Consider the following 21,023-nt stretch of genomic DNA (forward strand, 5'->3'; position numbering starts at 1 on the left):
TGCAAATAATCAGGAATAAAAGGGGAGAAATGGAAAGACAATGTACTTTTCTTTACTGAGCTCCAGACCCGTCCCTTGTTTTGAGATAAGAGCCTGAAGTATATTATTTAATGCAACAATAGTACTTATTTGATTTCGACTTCAGGTCAGTTGCCTCAAAAACCTATCTCCTTAATTTAATCACAAAGTAGGACTATTATCATCTGAGGGTTCCATTGTTTGCTTAGAAAATCCTTAGAAGAGAAGAAGGGTTTAGAATTACCAAATTTCCTATCAATTTCTTTGGATTGTTATAACAAAAGCCACAAATTAGGTGGCTTCAAACAACAGGGCTGGAGGGGAGAATTTTGAAATCCAGGAGTCAGTGAAACCATGTTCTCTCTGAAGGCTGTGGGGGAGCATCCTCGCTTGCCTCTTCCTAGCTTCTTCTGATGGTTGTCCACAATTCTTGGCTTTGGGTGTTCCTTTGTATATGGCATCAATGTATAATGCTGGAAAGTTTTAAGGCCTGGTCTTCTTGGTTTGATATTTCTCAGCCAGGGTAAGGGTATGAGTGTATGTGTTTTCATTCAGCAGAGAGAAGAATCCTATCCTTACAACATGGTGAGAGGTGAAAATGGTCAACTCCTCTTTTTCCCTCTCTCAGAAAGCATAAAGACTATGACTGAGATTAAGTTAAAACTAGAACGGTTCAAGTAGCTGTGGAATTTAGAATATTTGAAGTTACTGAAATCTGAACTTCCCAGCTGTATGACAGTGCACAAGAAGAAAATTCACATTTTGGTTTCTTTATCTGTGAAATGGTGCCAATAAAGCTTGCACAATGATTTTATGAGATGAGGTACACAGTCTGACACCATCCCTGACACACAATAGACCAGAGTAGTTTGTTCCCCTTCTTTGTCCTCTGGCTTATAAGGCTTCAATGGGGTCATAATTAAGAATCTTGAACTGGGAGGCGGAGGCAGGCAAATTGCAAATTCAAAGCCAGCCTCAGCAACAGCAAGGAGCTAAGCAACTCAGTGAGACCCTGTCTCTCAATAAAATACAAAATACGGTTGGTGATGTGGCTCAGTGGTCAAGTGCCCCTGAGTTCAATCCCCAGTACCAAAAAATAAAAATAAAAAAATAAAAAAAAATCTTTGATTTACATATAGAACAGGAGAAACAGTAAAATGGAAAAAGATTACCATTGCACAGACCAGAAAGATATGGAATCATTACCAAGTGCTTCTAACAAATTGAGGCAAGCAGGCCCCTTTGCTCCCTGAATTCAACTCCATTAGGAGTCTTCAGGTGCTTAACAGCAGCTCCGAATCTAGTGTTTATATGGATGGTATAAATTTTGCTTAGCTTGAAAACCTATAATCATTTTGTCCAAATGTTGTAAACATTCTTTATCCTAATTGAAATAAGTGCTATGTTGTTGATGAATTAAACAGAAACACTAATTTAATCTCTCATCATTAACATCATTTTAAAGCTATTAACTGTGTTTTTCAGTCGGCATTACCAGCAAAGAGGAATCCGTGCTAAAAGCAAAAACTGCTATTAATCAAGGAGGAAGCTTATGAAATTGAAAAATGTATTAAGGTTAGAGCAAATCTTAGGTCTAGTAAATGCTTTTAGTGGATTTTTATCTTGGATTATTCATAAAACTAGGCATTGTTTTAAACATTTTGGCCTGTGGCTGTTTATACTTCTATTTTATCACCCATTTACACACTTTCCTTCAATTACATACGCTCTTATCACTTCTTTCTGTATTTCTTTTCACAGTACATATTTCATTATCACATTTATTCACTTTCATAGTGATAAGATTTCAAAACAGTCTCCTTCCTTTCACAGGCACAGTTCTTTCTGCCATAATTATGTGAAAAGTTTAAACCTCAAGATACTTTAAATACTTTATTTTGTACTTAAAATTTATTTGTGTTACTAATATGTATGACTGTAGAATAAAACAGTCCAAAAAAATTAAAATATACAAAAACTTGACCAGATTTTTAAAATTGTTTTCTTGTTATGTAGACTTATCCTTTCTAATTAAGGAAATACAACTTTAATTAGAAAAAAAATGTTCACTTAAAACCATATACATATAAATTTTCTTTATAAAATAGGGTCACTATGAATACATTCTAGAACTCTGCAATCCATAATAACCCAGACCTCCTGCTGGGTGGTTTACATACTTCAGTGGAGATAGAGCAATCCTAGAAGGTAAGCATAGAATTATCATCAGGAAAGTAGAGACCCTTCTCTAGGGACAGAAAGACTAATGGGCAGGGGCAAGATATTAATCCAGATTTTTGTCCAAAGAATTCAAAACTAAGGTTTGTGTTCTTTCATTGAATCCAATTCTTTTTCTTTTTCCTAAAGGAAGTTAAGCAGAACTTAAGAAGTTACTTTATGAGCTTACTAGTTAAGTTAGTTATTGCCCATTTCTGATGTCTTAGTTGTCTCTCTGGAAATTTCCACATGGTAATCAGAAACCTATTTTGATCAGTTGTAAAATCATATACATACAATATGATTGATTTATGAGATAACATGAAATTACCTGGTAATTTATTGCCTCAAATGTAGGCTCTCTATTAAGGTCTTCAATAAGAAGTAGTAATCTGTATTTTCTGGAATTAGCTCAAACAAACAGATTTTCTTAAAACATTTTCTTTACACAGAAAATTTTCTTTATACAGAACAAACATAGAACCTTTTTTTTTTTCCTCAATAGCTCTCGCTATTTTGATATGGCTCATTTTAATAAAAGCTGACAATGCAGTTTTTAAACACATACTTTAAGAAGGATTATTGATACTTTATAGAATTATTCTCGAGAATCCACTGGAGATTTTCATTTGAAGTTATTATATTTTTAAACCACTACTCTTTTTTGACTTGAGCTACTGAATTAAGTGAGCTCATCATAAACTGCTTTATCAGTGATTGCTTTTGGAAGAAACATTGACTGGGTTATCTTTATTGGAGTAAAGGATGGTGTTCAAATAAATCCTTATGGCCCTGTGTAACCAAAGTGATAACAGCAATTTGATGAGGAATGTGAATACACTTATGCATTCTTCTTCCAAGAGAAATTTAAGCAATAATCTTGTTTTGGGGCCAGATTGAGGGCTACCATATTTTGAGACTGAAACAGCATGGACTAGGAAAAAAAACCAGTGCATTCAAAGTAGATTAGAAAAATATGATTCATTTATTTTTGTGGAAAAACAGGATGTCTTGGCAAATGAGAAGAAAAGAAAAAAAAATCTCTTTGCTTGGATATTTGAAGTTCTCCATGCCAGTTTTTTAGCATTCTCTTGCCTCACCTATTTAAATGTTCACAAAAAGGGTGTTTCATGTGCCCAATGAGGTCCGGATCATCCTTATTCTTTAACAGTTCTGACAGCTTTAAGACTGTAATTCTAGAAACAGGAGCCTGATGTTAAGCATCTACACATGTTCTCCATTATTTCCTCCAGCAGAAAACAATGGTTGGGTAAGATTACACTCTAATGGACTCCATTTTCACTAAATAGGTACATTTAGTCAGTTGTAATTTGGTGGATCATAAAAGAGAAAAAGAAGCAGCTATTTAAAATGAGAAAAGCCAGTGTAAAACTATTAAAGTTCCAGAATCACTGATTACCCATACATACATAATTGTAAACCTGAATTTGTTTTCAATACACCTGAAGTCTTGGATATTCTTGAGAAGAAAAGTCAATTTATAAATTACCAGAATAGCATGGATATGTTGGTTTGAGGACCATGTTTCTTTCTCCAATTAACATTTTGGGGATGAATTGGCAAGAAAGTTTTTTTTTTTTTTTATTGGCATGAAAAGAGTCGAATGTTAAGAAAATTTGGAAATCTATCTCTTGGGTACCTGCATACCTGATTGCCTCTAGATTATTTTGCTGATATTCTTGGTGATTTCCTGTATTTTGGGAGGAATTTAATCAATTTTCATATTGACATTATAGGCGTAAGAATGATCTGTATATGCTACAAACACAACACGTGGATGGTAAATGTTTGGAAGACATTTCGAACATGAAGAGCAAATAAAATAATTGAAACTTTTTAATCAGAAAAGAACATGTAGCAACATTTTAAGTATTGATAGGAAGAGATAATTTATTTATTCATTCATCCACTTATTCATTGAATAATATTTATTAAGAGTCTTTTGTTCCTGTTCTGCTTGTTAGTATGATGGGAATAGCTATTCTTTGTAACTGGAAGAACTGTGACTAATGAGTGAACATTAGAGTAATTCAAACCTAAATTTTGCATGAGGTAAAAAATTTGTAGACATCACAGATTTTATAAAAATAAATGGGCTATATTGAGTTATAGAAATTTTTAGGAGAGTGCTAATTTGTAGAGAATCCTTAGTCTATGCTAGTTGTTAAACATTCCTAAATTGCTTCTCATCTTAGTGATTTTTAAAATATAGAATATAATTTATTTGTATTATAATTAAGATTATATTTTCAGAGTTCACCTTGGATTACAGAGCAAGGCTAAACTAGGTTTCAGAAAAGTAGGAAATAAACACACTGGTTGTATTTCTGTCACAACTGCCTTAGAAAAGAGAGAGCCAATCTTATGCAGCTGTTTTTCCTTGTCCTGTTAAGTTTTGGACTAGCAGAACAGGTCACCAAGGGAACTGTGAAAACCTGTCTTCACCCCAAGACCCTGTAATTTTGTGCATGAGGTTAATCACCTGACATTACTGCTCTTTCTTTGATGTCATGGGGCACAAGAGTAGCTGTGTCCTCCAAGACCTCTCACCTTCAAAATCTATATGATTTCATAGAGGTTACCTTAGCTCAAAAGAATTCCATTTGAAAACTTTCTGAATAGCATACTAACCTCACAATCTGCTGTCTATGAGAGGTGTTTAATGATGTTTCCTGGAAATAAGATGGATTCCTGATGAGAAAATTTTGAAATAAGAAATCTCCAAGTTTGTACTTTTTCCTTTGAGTTGTATATTCTATGTCTTCCTTAAACTGAACTGATTTAGAAATATTATATGTTTGTACAGCTTTATATCTGGACACTGTTGTCATTTAAGAGGTTTGTGACTCCGAAGATTCAGAATAACAAATAGACATTGCCCATACATATTCTCTTTGATTATCATTACAAAAAAAAAAGGTGGTCTTCAAAAAAATTTTTTTCAGGACAGTTTTTTACCCTTTGAAATCTCTCAATATTACATAATTAAAAGTTCGAGACAGATATTCACAAGGCTGAATATGTAAAATACGGAAGCAAAGTTTCTCCTAGATTCCTCATTGAGAAAAGTATGGATGGTCCTATCTCTCAGTAAAACTTTCTGGTCATGAAAATGATTAATTTTCTTGCTTACCCTAATGAAAGATTATGTAAATTATTATTGGCAAATTTAGTTCTTGTTTTCTTATTTCCTGACAAGCAACAGAATAGCCATTGAAAATATAATCTAAAAGCATAACCCAAATAGGACATGTTGAAGTCTGAGATAAGGCTTCAATTTTAACTTATAAACTCTTATAAAATGTAATTCACATAAGAAAAGGAACTCCAGAGCTCTAATCAACACATTTCCAATAGTGTCCACAGCTGAAGAGAAATGACATAAAAGGATTAACAAACATACTATACATATTAATTCCTGACTCAGTGCTCCAAGGAGCTGCCCTAGGAAACAACATAAGGGATGTTATTAATCTTAATATCATATTTCATAATATTAAATTCTAGTAATTATTAAAAAGGAAATAAATTGGGCCATAGCAAATTAATATTTAAGGTAGTAATTCTAGTATTATATATAATTAATAGTATCAAAAGTATTATCTGTAACCTCTGAAATCATATTTTTATGAAACAATATTCCAGCCTTAAGAAATTTTCCATGGTAGAACATGAATTTATTTTACCAGAAAAAAATGAGGAAATGAGATTTGCCATCTCCCTAAAAGCGTTGGAACAGAGTTAACTGAGAATGCCCAGACTCTGGTCCAACAGGAACCCCACCAGTGCTTCTCTAGTGTTGAGTGCCTAGAACTTTCCTCACAAGAGCATCTGGACTCCAGAAGAGCCACTTGGGGACAGGTGGACCAGAGGTAGCATGGAAAGGTTAACTGGTAAGTTTCTTAGCAAGGTCCTCTTGTTCTTGCTTGTTATTGTCTTGTTATTTACACAAAGAAAGTCATAATATTGTATTATAAAACAGAAAAAAATTCTCTGCTCTCCAAATTATTATTTTTTTCTTAAGTAAGAAATTCACTCAGTATAATTCACTCTTTGAATTCTTTAACTTGCAATTGTTATAAACTTAAATTATAAACTTATTCTGAGGGTCATTTTTGGGTGTGTGTATGAGAGAGAGAGAGAGAGAGAGAGAGAGAGAGAGAGAGAGAGAGAGAGAGAGAGTGCTTCGAAAGATATCTTTCTGGTGGAAAGAGGGATGATTATGTCTTAATCTTAGATGTAAAATAAATATATTCTGAAAAAATATCTCAAGTGAATATAAGCAAATCTTTGAGATGTGTTGCAGCTACTTTGCTCCTCACAAGTAGCCAGCAATGCATGGGCATTAGTGCAGGCTCTGAAAGCTTAGCTTTTGTCTTCAGGAGGTCTCAAGCACATTGTTAATAAGCCAGAGATAGAGCTAAATGGCCCTTCTTGGTGAGAGGAGTATGTGAATTTAATAGTGGAGAGGCTGCTAAATACAGTGTCTGCTGGCAGTTGACATAAACCACAAAATGCTCTTTAAGTTCTTCAAACCCAATTACTTCAACCACTAGATAAGGTTACAATGCATGATATTATTATGCTGCAGGCTTTCTCCTCCCTCCAAGTTAATATCTTTGTTTTGATTTTGGCTGGGGAAGTTCCTTTGTTGGTCAGCCACAACATTTCCATTAACTCACATAAATTTCCCATCTCACGGGCTCCTGCCAGTTTTCTCCCTGCCCAAACAGGATAGATAACATTAGCAGTGTTGCATGAAACATCTAAAATTAAAATTAGTTTTCCCATAGCTTCCGACCACTGGATTGTGAATAACTAAAGTATTACTCACAGTGTTCACAATCAAAGCAATGAACATGGGAAGACTTTTTTATTTTAACTAGGAACCAAATCTTTATGCATAATATTAGAAACTATTTAAAGGTTTTACATAATAAAGGAGCCCCAGAGTTATTTCAGAAATTACTTTTGGATCTTGGGAAGTTTGATTTCTGTTTTGGCTGCTCGGAGTGGTGGCCACTGAGAGCTCTGTAGTTCCTAATGGTGGAAAGTTACTCCATTAGACCTACTTTAGCCATTCAAGCAGCCAACACATTCACTAGATGTCTACTAGATATGAAGTCCTCATGGATACTGTAGCAATGGCTTCACTAGTGAACCTTTGGTATTTCACAAGCCAGAAAAATAAATTTATCATTTTACCACAGATTCAAAGCTAAGTATTTTATAGACATTTTTCCTGAATTCCTGATAATAATCCAGAGAGGTAAATAAAATTATTCAAATTTTATAGATTTATAGACTTAGATCCTTTAAACAATGTGCCCAAGTTTATATGGTCACTAATGGAAAAACCAAAATTTAAGTAAGACTCAGGTTGTACTCTGATCTATTACTGTGCAGTACTTAATTAAGCCCTTGCTAAAGGCCTCACTAGCTAGGCTTTGGAAAGAGTGGAAATGAATAAACTTCTTCTCTGCACTTGAACTAGTGTCTGACTCATAGGACCCCAGAGAGAAGTCTGTTCTGATGCTGTGCAGTATCCATGTGGCATCTTTAAATCTGCTAGGAAAGATTCAATCTATATGCAACTCTGCTTCTTCCCTGAGACACACAGTAGGTACCAGTTAGACCTTTATGTGACACTACCACCACCAACAAAGCTCAAAGAACTTTATTCTTCTTCTTCCAGGTACTGTTCTAAGTGCTTTCCACACACTAACTCAAGTAAACTAATTTAAGTAACCCTGTGGGGTCAGCCTGTTTTAGGGCCAGGGTATTGTGAAGAGAAATTTCTATATTCAGATATTTGTGTGCAATTCTACCTACTATGTTTTTTCTTAATGATTCACATATCTAATTAGCTAAGTAAAAACAGAGAATTCCTGCAGCAAAGAAACTTATCTTTGTTCTAGCCTGTATCTTCCAAATTAATTTTAATACAGATTGTCTATCTTCACTGAGACCTGTTGATAGCTCAAAGCAAAAATTGAAAGTTCCTTCTCTGGGCCTTCAGTAAATATCCTAAATTCAGAAGCAAACTTTCAATGGCCAGTAGGTAGGGAGGAGGCAGCACGCATGGAGGGGTGTTACTCCAGAAATTCCAGGGAGACACTGGGGACACTGGAGACACTGGGCTCAGGTGAGCGAGGCTGCACTCCATGTGCCAATCAGAAAGTTGTTGGCAAATATAGAAACAATTAATTTTTTCACTTAATTACAGGCTGTACTTAAACCAAACCTTTAACATTTCTGCAATACCCTAATGTAAATCCCAGTGATGAAACATGCCTAAAGATCAGATGCCACTGGAGTTCAGAGCATGGAGCAGATGCTGTAGCCTGAATGCTTAGAAAATCTTCAGTTTTTGAGATTGAGCCTTAGTGCTGGGTGGGATTTGCAAAAATACAGATATAGATATATAAAAGTAGTATTGTGGTATGCCTGTGTTTGAGGTTGGGCAAAAGGAGTCAGCATGCAACAAAACCTTGTGGCACATGTGGCCTGTGTTCTGTAGACAGCCATAACATGATCTCACTCCCATGGCAGTGCTCATGTGAGCATTCAGAAATGTAAGTTAAATTCAAGTTATGGAGTTCTTTGAGGGCGAGATCAAGAATGCCAACTAGTTTTGGTAATCCATAGGGAGTCCTCGAAGGTTCTTGGGAAGTGGGATCACATAAAAAGTGGTATTATAGGAAGAATCTCTTAGTGGTGCCATGTGGGGAGATCTGGAAAGGAGAAAAGGTAAAGCAGGTGGTATTGAGGGCCATATGGTGAAAACCTGCATGCTTACTGCAGTGGAATGGAACTATAGGGAAATGTTTGAGGGACCACTGGGTGTAAGGGGGAAGACAGCTGTTGAAGAATGCAGGCTCCTAAAACCGAAGCTAAAATAATTAACTGAAATAAAATTTTATCATCAGTTTTGTCAATATATTGAATAATTACAGTATTGATATAAACTCATTGATTCATATTAAAATATCGTGTTTTAATAATTGCTAAAATTCTTTTCAAAAAATTTGGAAGAGGTATCTTCCTTTGCACAAATTCTATACTCACAGGGAAAAAAAAATCATCTGAGAAATAAATAACGTGATGTCTGCTCTAGTTAGCATTCTGTTTCCAAAGTCTGTGCTGTCACTCTCAGTTTCCTTATAGCTGTTGTCTGCTTTGTGTCCAGAAGACAAAGAGAAAAAGCTGACTGTTTTTCTTTATTCTGAACACTGAGTTTGTTTTCCACTCGCCCTTTCTGATCCTACTCCATCTTGTTCAGTACCCTAGGAGGGTCGCCTGTAGGAAATACATTTCAAGGCTCCCTTGCCTCTGGTTACCGGTTGACTTTGGCCAACAAGGAAAAAAAAAAGAGAGAGAGAGATTCTACCAGGAGATTTAATGGCAGGAGGCAATGTGGTAATGTTTTGAAGAAAGCCAATTCGGCATAGCTTCCCCCAACTCTGACTTCAGTGACAGATGTTTAGCTTATAATCAGTCATAGTGGGAGAATTTATATTGTGAAAATGAGCAAGTGCTACAAATTGGGATTTTCATATTTGGAAAGTCACATTATCAGCATGCCACTGGGGATGTGGTTCTAGGTACTTCTTTCTTTGGCTCCATCTGCAGATTGCTCTCAGGTTGGCTGAGAATCTCAACTGAAGGAACATAGATGGGGTTCTCTCCATATAAGTAACTCTCATCAATTTCACCATTTTTTTTCTTCTTACTCTTCACAGCTTTAAGAAGATAATAGTTATCTGACTTGAACCTCTCAGGTTACTACATCTTCTCTTAACCTGAACCATCCTGTATTATGGCTACTAGTTACCTATTGACCGCTTGATATTGTGACTATCATAGTGGTGTAATTGAGGAACAGAATTCTGTACTTTATTTAGTTAAGATTAATATTAAAATTTATTTAATTAATATTAAAATTCAGAAGCAAAAATATCTTAAATGTTTTTCATTAAACAACTTTTTTTTCATTAAATAATTTTTTTTGTATTGATAGGACTTCATTTTACTTCAGGATTTATTATTTGAACAGAGATGGGCTGTAAATATAAGATATATACTAGATTTTAAAGACTTACTGTGAAAACAATGAAAAAAATCTTACTAATAATTTTTTAATATTCATTTTCTATTAAAATAACATTTAAAATATGTTGGATTGAACTAAATAAATTATTAATGTCATTGAACTCATTTCTTTTTTGGGGGGTATCAGGGGTGAACTCAGGGGCACTTGACCACTAAGACACATCCCCAGCCCTATTTTGTATTTTATTTAAAGACAGGGTCTCACTGAGTTGCTTAGTGTCTTACTTTTGCTGAGGCTGGCTTTGAACTCGAGATCCTCCTGCCTCAGCGACCATGCCCTACTTGAATTCATTTCTTTAAATAAGACAATTTTTAATTACTGTATGGCTCCTATTGTTGGAAAGTTCCACTCTAAACAATAGCCAAATGTATCCCAAATGTGGGATACATTCAGTGGGCACTAACTTTTAATGATGTTTCCTAACAATTGATAGGATTTTTGTAGTGTAGTGCACTAGAGTGGACTATCCTCTAAAAACATTTCCTGAATGGAAGGAAATAATCCTATTGTTAAGTATCTATCAATAATTTTTGAATATACAATTCAACTCAGTCATCCTGAGAGATAGGAGTGTTTTGAGATACCTTATTTTACAGATCAGAAAACTGAGGCACAAAGAAATTTCTTGCTCATGTCACACCTGGTAAAAATAGAGGCCAGAATCAAGATCAGGTTCTCTTGACTTTACTGTCCAGGATTTTCCCAGCACACCATACAATAAAGATTTCTTATTCCAATGAATTTGAAACAAAAGTCATGGAGGAAATTTGTTGATTTATTAGATATTGATTTTAAGATTCTTCTCGAAATAAAAGTGGGTTTCCAGTGTGTTTCCCCCACCAATGCCTCAGACCAAATTCTATTTCTTTCTTGGCTCCAGGGGTAACCACTTTGAAGTAATCCTAGAAAGACCATGGCTTAACACTTCCATGACATGTGGTTTCTAGGGGTGGCTTTTCAGGTTACGAACATGAAGGGACAGCCAGGGGTTTGGTGGAATCAGTCCAGCTAATGTGGGCATCTGGCATTCAGCTGAGCTCTCCCCAACCGCAGTTGTGGTTTTGTTCCACCTCATCTTGATCCTTAATTTTACTGCTAAGTGGACCATGAGATAGTCTTGCTTCCTTTATAGAATGCTTTAAAAGCATATACAAACAGAGTCTCAAAGATATAAACTGTACCCAGGTCACAAATGGGATGAAGGATCTTGACCTTGGGGCTGAAGACTTCACATGTTGCGGCCCATTCTCATTTTCAATCTAGTCATGATTTGATTCTCCTGCATTTGATTCTGACTGACTGGTGTAGTTCTTCGTGGAAGGTTTAGAATGATATTTACACACATTAGCACTCTTTGCACTAGACTTTATGTATCCTTCTTTGCTAAATAAATGTGAAATAAATTTTTTTAGATGCAGGTAGGTCCTGTTCTTGAACCCATGCTAAGTCTGGAATAGTGCATAGCTGTGTGACATTAACCACTAAAAAGAGAGTTACAGGAACCTCCAGGATCACTGCAAAGTTGGTCCTGGTTTTGTACTCCTTATTTAGTGCAAGGAATCCTTTGGTGTATAATAAATACTGACCAATTCAGTGTAACAAAGGAAGGGATGCTTCCTACCATATCCATTTTATACTTTCCATCTAACTTAGTATCATGGTATGATGACCCTAGACATGCTCTCATTGGAACCTTTCAGAAACTGGAAACAGGTAACGTGGAGTTTAAAAGCAAAGCTTGGGATCAGGCCTGTATTCAGTTGTGTTAACTAAGTAGACTAATTTCTTTACCTCTCTGTACCTCAATTTCCTCATCATCAAGAAGAGGGAAACACCATAGCCCTTAGGGGTTTTTCAGGTATCAGTAATGGAAGTCAGCTCTTAAGGATACGTGTTAGCCAATGGAACCAAATAAAGGACAGAACTAGCCATGGAAGGATATGAATCCAAAGGGCTCTGGGCTTGCAGGGAACAAGGTGCATTGGCATTATTAGGGCACCACACAAAAAAAGAAAGTTAAAGAGGTCTTCAGATTGCATCCCATCTTTCTATTCAAAATGCACATTTAAGAAAACATTTGGGTGGTTAGTTGGGGTCCTGCATGTCTCTTCTCCTTGGTCAGAGGAGGGCATGAGAAGCAGGTTATTCCCAGGCACAGCCCCATCAAACTCCAGTCAAGTCTGGAGGCCAAGTATTTAAATAAAACATTGGGTGGTGTAATGTAGGAACAGGGCATGGATTCAGAACAAGTAAAAGAAACAGAAGTGTTTTACAGACTTCTGGCTTACAGAGTCATTATGATGTTCAAATGAGATAATTGACATGGGTACAATTAGGATAATTTTTGAGAGGGGGCATATTAGGGATTGAATTCAGGGGCACTCAACCACTGAGCTCCAGCCCCAGCCCAAGCCCAATTTTGTATTTTATTAGAGACAGGGTCTCACTGAGTTGCTTAGTGCCTTGCTTTTGCTGAGGCTGGCTTTGAACTCTTGATCCTCCTGTCTCAGCCTCCCGCCCGAGCTGCTGGGATTATAGGCGTACACCACTGTGCCTGGCAATTGACATAATTTTTAAAGTTATCATTAGAAAGAAGAAAGAGCTCACAATCCAGCTTGTTTTTCTTACTAAGAGTGATCAGGTCCTCAAAGAGCTTATTTTATACAGACACATATGTGAATATATCTGAAAAATATTTATTTTTATCAGCATTTTCTTGGATTTCACTTAAAAGTTTACTACAAGGGCATTTTAGCAATGTGCTATCGAACTAGGTGGAGATATATGGAAACAAAATGAGTAGGAATTATGTCCCAAATAGTTAGCATGAAATTAAAAAATCCGCCTTCATTATTTCAAACACAAGCCAACAATAAATCTTACACCATCTATTTTAGTTATGTTAAATCATAGTCGTATGTGATCATGATTATGTCTAATTGTGGGAGAAAGAATTTAATTTTAGAGTATGAATGAAATATACCCTTGTTGACATCTTATGTATGACAGTCTGAGAACAATAGGGGGAGAGCCAACAGCAATGTGATATAAATCCCCCTACAGAGAGAATAATAAAGAACCTTTAAATTGAGGATTCTGACTCTTAATGATAGTTTCAGAAGACTGGGCTATCCATATTTAGAATGTAACAGCTGCTTCAAATTAGGGAGACTGTAGACTCTTCTGACATGAGTTCATTGATGATGATGATGATGATGATGATGATGATGTGTGAATGTCACTTCAGTTGTGTGTAATCAGAAAATCTAGAATAATTCCCTGAAATATTACTTTACAGAGAAATATTTTCTGTGGTAAACTGCTGTTCTCCACTAAGATTGCCTATCTGCATTGAAATTTGTGACTTTTTAAAAGAACATCAAGAGAGAGTTGCATGACAACCCCAGGAACTTAAAAGGAACCAACTCTCTCTTTTTTTTTACACTTCTGCTTTCACTTCACAACAATGTCTTTCATTAAAACTAAATAATTATCCCTGTCAAAGCAAGGCCTCAAACAATTAAAGTAAGACTGAAAGTTATTTCCCTCTTTGGAAATCTTTAGTAAAAGGCCAAATATTCATACAATATGAAAAAGAATCAGAGTATACCCTTTGCTTCCATGACACATGGCAACTCAGAGAAGCTCCTAGTGCATTGATGGTGGCCATTTGGCATGAAAATATAGTGCCTGGCAAAACTTTGCAGGGAATTCTATAAATAAATAAGAGTGGAAGGAAATGAAAATTTTGTCAGTCTATAATTTCACTCTGGACAGGACACTGTAGATATTCAAATCCATTGGAGTTACCACCCTTTCCATTCTAGAAATGATTTAGTATTCAGACTGTGCCTGGGCCACAATTAGGAGGTGATATGAAGTACACCTGCCTGACTGGGATCTGGTTTCTTGGTGAGCTTCATTCCTCCCTTCTTCTCTGCTTGTCCTTCCCTCTTTTCTTGTTCTGAGATAATAGTAAATTCACATGAAGTTGTAATAAATAATACAGAGAGATAAGATAGACCCTCTACCCACTTTCCCTCAGTGATCACATCTTGTAAAACTATAGAACAACATCCCAACTAGGATACCACCATGGATAGAGTCATAGACAGAATATTTCCATCACCAGTAGGATGTCTCAAGTTGCCTTCACAGTTACTTTCACTTTTCTCCTGTCCTAATTCTGTCATTTCAGGAATGTTATCTAAATGGGATCACATAGTATATAGTCTTTTGGGATTGACTTCTCTCATTCAACAATTTTTTTCTGGGGATTGTAGGCTGTGCTAATGTGTGTTGATGATTTATGTCTTTTTATTTAAAAATAGTTTTCTGTGGTATTGATGTACCATTCCTCTGTTGAAAGACATGTAAGTTCATTCTCAGTTTTTGGCTATTAAGAATAAAGCATCTCCAGAACAAAGCAGCAGCTCCAGATATCTGGACATCAATATTCATTGTTCACATTAGTCAAAAGGTGGAGACAGACACAGAACACACACACGCACACACACACACACACACATATTGGAACATTATTTAGCATTAAAAAGGATGAAATTCTGATACATGCTACAACATGAGTAAACCGCAAAAACAAGGTAAGTGAAATTAGTTAGACCTATAAGGACACATATTGTATAACTGTACTCATATGAGGGACCTAGAATTGGTAAATTCCTAAAGACAGAGAGAATAGAAGTTGCCAGGAGCTGGGTGGAGAGGGAAATGGGAGTTATTATCTGAGTACAGAGTTTCTGTTTGGGATGATGATTTTGTTTTAGGAATGGAGAGTAGTGATGACTACAGAGCATAGTGAAATGCGCTCAGTGCTACTGAATTGTGCACTGGAAAATGGCTAAACGGGCATCCTATGCACTCCTGTAACTCCCCCACCCCCAAATTTCATAATTTCTAATCTTCAAGAATTTATAATTTTGCTGGAGAGATGAGATTATAAATAAACACAACATGTTAAATCAGCATCATATAAGTAGGAGAAATAATAGAGTTAAAACAAAACTAGTTCAGTGATGAGAAAAAATCCCTTCTCTCTGCAGTGAGAGTAGAAATCATCCTTGAAGCAACATCAGAAAGATGAAATTTGTAGTGAGCCTCCCAGGGTAGCTAGGATTTGACATAAATTCAAAGACCAGACAGTCATCTTATAGCAATCTATAAGATGACTGGCTGCTGTCAAAAGGGCATAGCATGGAGAGAACAGGAGGCTGCCCTGTTTCAGGAAACAGGAAAAACTGGGCATAATGATTCAAAAGGGAGAGATTCAAATACAGAGGGAACAAGTAAATGGTGGGGAATTTGGGATGCTAGTGGAGAGGTGCCTGAGTGTCCTTAGACCCCATACTCTCAACAGCTTCCAAAGGAATTTAAAAAAGGATACTGACTTTATATAGATTAGGGGAATGTTTTGATATGTGCAATTGTTTTTTTAAGATCTCAGACTAAAGAGTAGGTTCTGTTTTTTTTTCAAACAGAGAGAGAGCGAGAGAGAGAGAGAGAATTTTTAAATATTTATTTTTCAGTTTTCAGTGGTCACAACATCTTTATTTTATTTTTATGTGGTGCTGAGGATTGAACCCAGTGCCCTGTGCATGCCAGGCGAGCGCGTTACCACTTGAGCTACATCCCCAGCCCAAGAGTAGGTGCTATTTTTATGTGAAAAATATTTTTCTCAATTATAGACTAGAGACGATTATTCGCTTAATATGTCAACCAAAATCAGAATAATTTTGTTGTTAATTATTTTTTACTCTTTAATTTAGAGTACCCTTTCAAATGTCCATTAGGCATTATTTTGATTTACTCTCATTGCATCCATTTTTCTCATATAGACTGATAATTAAATACCAGAAGAATCAGCACTTTAAATTTTTTTTTTCATTTTTTTTTACTCCTCCTTCTTCTCCTCCTCCTCAAATTTAACCCAGGAGCACTTAACTACTGAGTCACATCCCCAATCCTTTTTATTTTTTCTTTGAGACAGGTTCTCACTAAGTTACTTAGGGTCTTTCTCAGTTAATGAGGCTCGCTTTGAATTTGCAGTCTTCCTGCCTCAGCCTCTGGAGCTGCTGGGATTATAGGTATGTGCCACCATGCCTGACACTTTAAATTATTTTTGAAGGACTATATTACAGATGCTCCTGTATTTATGATAGGGTTACAGTCCTGAAAAACCCACTGCAAATTGAAACTATTGCATCTACAAATGCATTTATTGCACCTGACCCACCAAGAACATGACAACTTAGCCACGTGGTATACTGTATCCCTTGCTTCCCAGAGGTGCACTTTGAATTTGCTGCCTAGCTTTGGGAGAGAGTGTCTTATCAAATCTTGCCAGCCTAGGAAAAAACTAAAATTTAAAATATTCTTTATTCTGAATGTATTTTTATATTAAATGCACTTTTGCACCAAAAATGAAAATTCAAGCCTTTAAAAGTCGGGAACCTTGTGTAAATTTTTCATGGACAAAATTATGAGTAAATTCTTTTCACCCAGTTGACTTTTCAAGTGGGGAGCATGTTCAAAAGTTGAGTCCTTATCTATATTAAATTCTTGCTCATCAATTTCCCTCTTTCAGTGTAAGGTAATAGTAATACTTACACTGTTGTAAGGAAAAAACAGGACTGTGAGTTTTTAAAAATAGAACTCTATTCTAACGTTTTAGATAATAAATTTTGGATGGTTTGAACTAGCCCTTATTTATAAATCTTTGCATTCTCCAAGCACCTCTGTACCTGTCACATAGCACCAAGTTATTATTGGTAGCATTATTGAAAATAGCAGCAATACCATATGTATTTACTTTCCTTTATACATGGAATCTGTTTAATAAGTTTGTTAGTTAATAAGTGAGTGAATTTACATGAACCCTAGTTTTAAAACAATCCATCATGTGTTGTGAAATCATAGTAAACCACAGTTAACCCAGAATTAAGAAGTTATATTGCTTGTGTTGAGTTTGGTGGTGCACACCTGTAATCCCAGAGGCTTGGGAGGCTGAGGCAAGCAGATCATAAGTTTGATGTTAGCCTCAGAAACTTAGTGAGGCCCTCCACAACTCAGCAAGATCTTGTCTCAATATAAAAGTAAAAAGGATTGGGGATGTAGTTCAATTATAAAGCATCTATAGGTTCAATTTCCAATACCAGAAAAAAGTTATATTACTTGTATCCACAACAAACAAACAATCCTCATAGAATCATTATTTGTTCTATTTCTGGTAAGAAACATTTAAAGTAATGCTGAATAAAAATCAAAATTTCATGTCTTCCATTGGCTTTCCTTTGTATTTAAGCAAACAGTATACATGATATAATCAATACATACTATGCTTAAATTTTATTTTCACTTAAAAGATGAGTTTCATGCTTAAAATTTGATCTGTGTAATATGTACACATACACATATCTATAGGTATATTAAATATAAGTAAATGTATAGATGTATTATCAATATAAAACTATATATTCTAAATTGAAATTAATAATATTCGTGCTTCAGAATAGTCTGTTTCAAATAACATGGTAACAAAACAAAAGAGTAGGATAAGATAAATCTGTCTATACAGTGATTGTCTTGTTAAAATTAAAAGTTTCTTTCCAAGTTTTTATGGCATCCTCTATGGGAAAAGCTCTCTGTGATATAGAGGGTGTAGCACTAACCACAGCACATGCACCAAGATGAAGTTTTACGTGTAGGTTGTGGATGAGTAACTTAAGACTGATGGTAGTGAACTATTTAAAGTGAGTAGTATTATGAATTGTTCCCCTGTGGATCCATTTGAGGGTTTATAAAAGTCTTGTGGCTAAATGTTAAGGTTGAACAAACAAACAAACACCTGGATACTGTGATATATGAGAAAAGACAGAAACTGCATCTGTGCATGAGTGCAGAGAGTTTGAGTAAGTCGGTAGTACGAATAGCACGGCCTCTGCATGTGTGTTGCACACTTAGCAGAGCGATCCTGAACACGTGCAAGCCCTCGTGGTTTTGGCCATGGTCAGCAATACTGTCCAGTGGTGATGTGGGGCTCCTTCTAGGATAAACCGGGAGTATGTAATTTACCACTGAGTGGCCTATTTATAGTACACAGGAGGATACCTTTCTGTTTTTCTCCCACAGTTATTAAATCTTTGCAGCAGTTAAAATCCAAGATACAGTATGACTTTGCACAAGATGACAGGGTGCTTCCTACACTCTTCCTGTCTGAAAAAAAATGATATTAAGTAGTCTTGTTAGAATTCAGGGAATGAATGGAAAGAATGTGAGTTTTTTAGAGAGTTTGCTTTCAATCACAGTTCCTTATTTAACCTTGTTTGTGTACACTTTAGTTATTTTTATTCAACAGACAAAGCAATGTATACATTTGGTGATTGTTTTGAGTATTAATTGAGTTGATGGACACGAATACACTAATATCATGCCCAACATCTATTAGGTGATCACATTCCCTCACCTTCTAATACCACATCAATTCCCTGTTATCTGTACTGAAACTAATAAAACATTTCAGAGTTGTAGGAATTCTAAAATTAACAAACAAACAAAAAACCTTTACATGTTTTCTTATGGAAGGCTGATGATAATTCATATGGTAAGAATACAGTAACTTCTCAAATACCTGTAAATATAGGAAAAACCCAGCTTTGTTTTAAGAACTTGGTGTATGTTATGATTTTAATCCTTGTATTAATAAGTATCTTATTCAATAGATATTATTACAAGCATTTTTTCAGATACATATTCATAAGGGAAAGGTATCAACATACTAGCTTTGTAACAAGAATATAAGCCCTGTAAAAAAGACATGTTTTAGCCTCCTTGAATTTTAACAATACTTTACTTTGAACTTAATAGGTACTCAGGAAAGTGTTTTGTTTTGTTTTGTTTAATTTTGAGACTTTCATTGCTAAACCTAGAAAGACAATAACATTATAGAAACTTTAGCTTCTTTGATACAAGAACTGTCTATACAGTGATTGTCTTGTTAAAATTAAAAGTTTTAATTAAGAAACTTGGTGGTAAAGATTTATCTCAGGAATAAACAAAGTAGCAAGAGTTTTGCTGTGAAATTTGTCAATAATTTTGGTAATTTACCTCTGTGAATTGGTTTGTTCATTTGTGTAAAGTTGTGGGGAGGAGGGAGGAGGAGGGAGGAGAATAATTCTAAGTTTCAGACATGAGGTATTACCAGTAAATTATACTTGGAATGATCAGATTGCATTTCAATAAGTTGCACTGAAAAAAGTATATGAAAAATTTTGTTATAGCATTACCAGACTGAGGTTTTTACTTATCCAGACTTATTAGCTAGTATCACAAATAAATGGATGCTCCATTACAATGGAATAAGAGTAGCAAAGAAAGCAGTGTCGGGTTACTACATCTGGATTATTTTCAGTGGTGGAAAATAAAATAATGAGGATGCCAACTGGGCCACCCACTGCAAAATGTGGGTGACCAAATGAGCCAACGGAACCTCTAATGAGTATTTACTCCAAAGGGCTCTGAATGTAAACTACTTCCAGACTGATGTGGTGCCAAACACAGGGGATTAAGTCTGTCGAGGGCTTTTGTTGATCAGCAGCCAAGGCTTCTAGGAACAAAGGAGGGGTCTCTTTATTAAACGTATCGAGAATATTACTTTCAGACAAGAAGAATGCAAAGAATGGATCAAAGAGCACTGTAAAATAGAAGACAAGTAGACATAAGTAACAACAGCATCATTCATACTCTGGATGTAGGTTGATTTTGTTTGGTTAAAGCATTATTCTTTTAGAGGACTTGAAAGCATCACTTAGCATTTATGTGGTCTGCTCTGCATTATAGGTAGTGGTGTGCATGTCTTTGGTTTGATGGTTTTGGGAGTAGAAATGTCTCTGCTCTGTCCCTTCAGTGTGCCATTAATCTCATTGTCCTTTCCTCCTCCAGCACTAAACAGAGTGTAGATATAAGCTGCTTAATAATTAGTTTTGAGATATATGAAATTGAATTAGGTGGGTACTGCTGCTTTAATGGTACAGAGAGTGTAAGGTAGAACATAAAATACTTTTCTTTTAGGTGCGATAAATTCATAATACAAAGAATTTATGTTTCTAGAGGGAATAGCTCAGTGTCATTTAGAAAGTTAGTGTCTGAGTTTATCCTGACTCATGGATGTTGTGTATCTCACGCTAATCAGATTCCCAAAGCAATGCAAACGACAGGGCACATAAGGAAAATCACATTCTCTATATGTTTACCCAGGGATAAAACAAAACAAGAAAATATTTGCACACTGTGACAAAAGTCAGTGCTAGGATGGATTCTAAGATGGCCACCCAAATAAATGTTTACTTCAGTAAAGCAAAGTAAAGCAAAACAAAACAAAATCTAATTTAGTATATTTGAAAAGTTTAAAACATAACAACAGCAGTTATTTGATTCCTTTTTTCTGTTTCCAAATAGTCGTCTTGACATTTTAGAAACTTCACCTCTCTGGTCCTTCTCAAAGACATGGTTGATTGAATTTAACAGGAAGATTCCTTAAGGAATACCGTCAAATGTTAATTGTGAACACCAGTTTCCTCCTCTTTGGGGACAAGGTAACCATATGAGTTTTAAGTATTGACCCTCAATTTTGGAATTA

General features: G+C 35.5%; 1 protein-coding gene and 1 non-coding gene across 2 annotated transcripts in view; one reads left to right on the plus strand and one right to left on the minus strand.

Moving 5' to 3' along the window:
• Positions 1–21,023, plus strand: part of Dkk2 (dickkopf WNT signaling pathway inhibitor 2) — a 98,497-nt gene that overhangs the window by 35,115 nt on the left and 42,359 nt on the right. The gene's annotated exons all lie outside the window — the stretch shown is intronic.
• On the minus strand, positions 13,862–13,977 carry LOC124102775 (U5 spliceosomal RNA). The gene has a single exon (XR_006854974.1). It is a non-coding gene; the product is annotated as a U5 spliceosomal RNA (small nuclear RNA).

Source organism: Marmota monax, unplaced genomic scaffold (genome assembly GCF_021218885.2).
Source record: "Marmota monax isolate L192 unplaced genomic scaffold, Marmota_monax_Labrador192_F-V1.1 WCK01_AAM20220418_F8-fsc00002, whole genome shotgun sequence".
Taxonomy (NCBI): domain Eukaryota; kingdom Metazoa; phylum Chordata; class Mammalia; order Rodentia; family Sciuridae; genus Marmota; species Marmota monax.